Raw genomic sequence first — 4,413 nt, forward strand, 5'->3', positions numbered from 1 at the left:
TCATTCCTAAACAATAACCTTACTGTTTTCACGGACATCATAAAGGACAAAAACAACAGGTACAAATAACTAATGTAACGTGTTAAATAAGGTGCTGTGAAAGACGCTTCAACGGCGGTAAACTTCATTTTATTTTTTTTACAGCCTTTAAAATCCTTATTTTATTTTAAACTTTTTATATTAGATTGTGACGGAGTTAACAAAATTTTATTTTGTATTGTGATTTAATTGTTAGATTTTATTTCTGGTTTCAATATGATTTCACCTCACAAACTTCCTTTTTAAATTTGATGCATTTGGTCTTGATGGTTCGCTTCGTAACTGGATTTTGGATTTTCTTTTAGACCGACTGCAGGTGGTCAAAATTTGTTTGAAATTTTCTCAGACGATCACCCTGAAGGTTCTTCACGATGCTGAACTTAAGATTGTCACTTTCAAATTTTTAGGGATACATATTTCCAATGACTTTAATTGGGAGATAAACACCAATCTCTGAAGAAGGTTCATTAACGGTTGTGATTTGTTCAAAGGCTGAAGAGTCTCCTGTGTTGATCAGGTTCTACCGCGCAGTTGTAGAGAGTGCCCTGACACTGTCTTTCACTATTTGATATGGCAGCTCGATGCGGGACGACCGATCCCAACTCGACGGGATAGCAAAGACTGCTTGTAAAATTATTGGGTGCGATCTGCCTTCCATCGAGAGCCTATACTCGAGTCGAGTAGAGAAAAGAGTGAAAGCTATCATCCGAGATGAGTACCACCCAGCGCATGACATTTTTGAACTTCTCCCTTCGGGTAAACGTGATCGTTCCATCAAAACCAAGTGTAATCGCTTGCACGACAGCTTTTATCCAACTGCAATCCGCACCTTCAATGAACCTGTGTCTGAAGTTTGGTGAGCATTTAAACTTCTAAAGCATGGTTATGGATATTTAAAAGCATGTCACTCATTTCATTTTATCGCACTCTTATTCTTATTTGAAGTATTTTTTGAGCATGCACTTAAAGTACTTTCATTTTATGTGCATCATATTTACAAATATATATATACACACACACACACACTACATGGCCAAAAGTATGCGGACACCCATTCTAATTAGTGGATTCGGCTGGTTCAGCCAAAACCATTGCTGGCAGGTATATAATAAAAATATATAATCAAGCACACAGCCATGCAATCTCCATAGACCAACATTGGCAGTAGAATGGGCCATAATGAAGAGCTCTGTGACTTTCAACGTGGCACAGTTCGTCAAATTTTTGCCCTGTTAGAGCTGCCCCGGTCAACTGTAAGTGCTGTTATTGTGAAGTGGAAACATCTAGGAGCAACAACAGCCCAGCCGCGAAGTGGTAGGCCACACAAGCTCACAGAACGGGACTGCCAAGTGCTGAAGCATGTAAAAATCGTCTGTCCTTAGTTGCAACACTCACTACCGAGTTCCAAACTGCCTCTGGAAGCAATGTCAGCACAACAACTGCTTGGCGAGAGCTTCATGAAATGGGTTTCCATGGCCGAGCTGCCACACACAAGCCTAAGATCACCATGCATAATGCCATGCGTCTGCTGGAGTGGTGTACAGGTCGCCGCCATTGGACTCTGAAACAGTGGAAACGCGTTCTCTGGAGTGATGAATCACGCTTCACCATCTGGCAGTCCGACGGACGAATCTGGATTTGGCTGATGCCAGGAGAACGCTACCTGCCCGAATGCAAAGTGCCAACTGTAAAGTTTGGTGGAGGAGGAATAATGGTCTGGGGCTGTTTTCATGGTTCGGGCTCGGCCCCTTAGTTCCAGTGAAGGGAAATCTTAACGCTGCAGTACACGATTACATTCTAGACGATTGTGTGCTTCCAACTTTGTGGCAACAATTTGGGGGAGGCCCTTTCCTGTTTCAGCACGACAATGTCCTGTGCACAAAGGGAAGTCCATACAAAAATGGTTTGTCGAGATTGATGTTTAAGAGCTTGACTGGCCTGCACAGAGCCCTGACCTCAACCCCATCAAACACCTTTGGGATGAATTGGAACACCGACTGTGAGCCAGGCCTAATCGCCCAACATCAACCTCATTAATGCTCTTGTGGCTGGATGGAAGCAAATCCCCGCAGCAATGTTCCAACATCGAGTGGAAAGTCTTCCCAAAGAGTGGAGGCTGTTATAGCAGCAAAGGGGGCACCAACTCCATATTAATGCCCATGATTTTGGAATAAGATTTTCGACGAGCATGTACGGGTGTGATGTTCAGGTGTCCACATACTTTTGGCCATGTAGTGTATATATATATATATATATATATATATATATATATATATATATATATATATATATATATAATATATATATAATATATATATATAATATATATATATAATATATATATATAAATATATATATATAATATATATATATAATATGTCACAAGTGTGTGGAAAGCTTACTGCGTTGCCCTGATGATGCCCCAATAAGGGCGAAACCATGTCGGCAACTGTGAGTTTTTCATGCACTTGTGACGGCAACTGAATTAACATCTTTATGATGTACCTTAGTGCTGCGGGATGGCTATTCCAGAGCTTTGCAGACGGCGGACACAACGTTCGCTCATGAGGTTGGAGCAATAAATTATATATAGCAATTTCACTACTCAAATCCGCATCCAGGTCGACTGCAGGTAGTGGGTGGAAACAAGATGTAATGTACAATGTGGCAGGTGGTGCATATCGCTCCAGGTAAGGTGCAGCAAGAGCTATATGGGACACTTTACTGGCGGTTCCCCACTCACAGTATGGAGTCGCATAATAACTGATATATATATATATATATCTATCTATAATTCCAGTAATCTCTGTGTGTATGTTTGTATGTTTGTATGTTTGTATTGTTGCGGATATGAGGACTGTATATTTTTTTTATTGTGTGCTTTATTATTGTGATTATTGTTTATTCTGTGCCTCCTGCCTCCGGAGCTGTGTAAAGACCAAAAGGGCGTCCCATAGTCCACAAGCATACACGTCAGCCAAGTAATAGAATATACCTGTTGATAGTTATCTCTTATTCTGTGTTTTAGGGTAAGGCTGTGTCTCCCATTAATTGAAGTACTCCATTGCACCAGTGAAAGAGATAGATTCGCTTCCATTCCCATCACCAATTACCTCCGATCCAATTGCCGCCATTGGCCACGAGGCAGGGTTGGGGAAGAAAGGCGTGTCTCCACCTCGTCATAGAGGGGGAGGAGTGAATCAGCCCCGCTCGACCAACCATGAGCCAGGGGTTTGGCTACAGAGGGCGGAGGAAGAGCGGTCGGGGAGGTTCGCAAAGGTTGAGGGGCGGGGGCCTATATAACCCAAGGCAGGGGTGTGGCCAAAGAAGATGAGTTTTTACCGGCAGACACAAGGGAGCCCAAGCCGTGGAGAGGAGTCAGAGAGATTCGCTTTTACAAGAGACTGGAAGAGTTGAGCTTTTACCAGAGACAAGACGGTTGAGCTTTTACAGAGAAGAGAGAACCCGTCACACCAAGGCTCCACCAAGCTCCGTGTTGGCTCCACCAAGCTCCGTGTTGGCTCCACCAAGCTCCGTGTTGGCTCCACCAAGCGTTCACCTCCAGCCATCCACCTTCTGCCATTCCTGGCATTCCCCGCGTGAGTCAGTGTTCTGTTTGTTCTGTCCTGGGTTAATTAAGACTGTTAGATAAGCTAGTATTTTCCCTGTGTCACCTGCGTCTTATGTGCTTGTAAATAAACGTGCCTGCTTTCTTTTTGCTTATGTGTGTAAATAGTAAATAAATTTAGTAGTATTTCCAACCTTTTTGTCTTCGTTTTCCTCTTTGCATTGCGTCGTTTTAGTCTTTTCCCTCATTGAGCAGCTGGGGTGCGATACGGCCAAAGTCTGGGTGAATCGGGTGAGTTTTGTTAGGTCGCGGTCTTACACCACCGCTCGGTCTATAACATCTGTCCGCGACCTGTAACAATTGGTGTCTGGGAGTGGGATTCGAGGCCCGAACCAAATTTTTAAAACGAATAGAGGAAAAAAAAATTTTGGTCAAAATTACGAGCTGCCGAAATTTGTTTTTTTTTAAAGCAAAACCCGAATTTTGAAATCGCGCCATGGCTGTTCAAGGCGACGGGATGCCGGTGGGAGAGATAGACGGGGTAGAATCGACCCAGGACCTCGGGGAAATGTATGTGGAGGATAGGGAGGAGGAGAAAAATAGCAATGTGGTTGCGGAAGTATCAGACGCGCAAAGTGGCGTCCTCACGCACGTGGGTGAAGCGGCACCAAATTTTGCCGCGACCGTGGCAGCGCCCCTGGTGGATTCGAACCTTTTCCTCCTGCAAATGAGGGCCCTTATAGACCAAATGGTGGGAATGAGGGCTGATAGTGAGCGATTGGAAGCAAAAATGGGGGTAATGGGGA

Source organism: Myxine glutinosa, chromosome 7, assembly GCF_964187855.1.
Source record: "Myxine glutinosa chromosome 7, kmMyxGlut1.1, whole genome shotgun sequence".
Lineage (NCBI taxonomy): Eukaryota > Metazoa > Chordata > Myxini > Myxiniformes > Myxinidae > Myxine > Myxine glutinosa.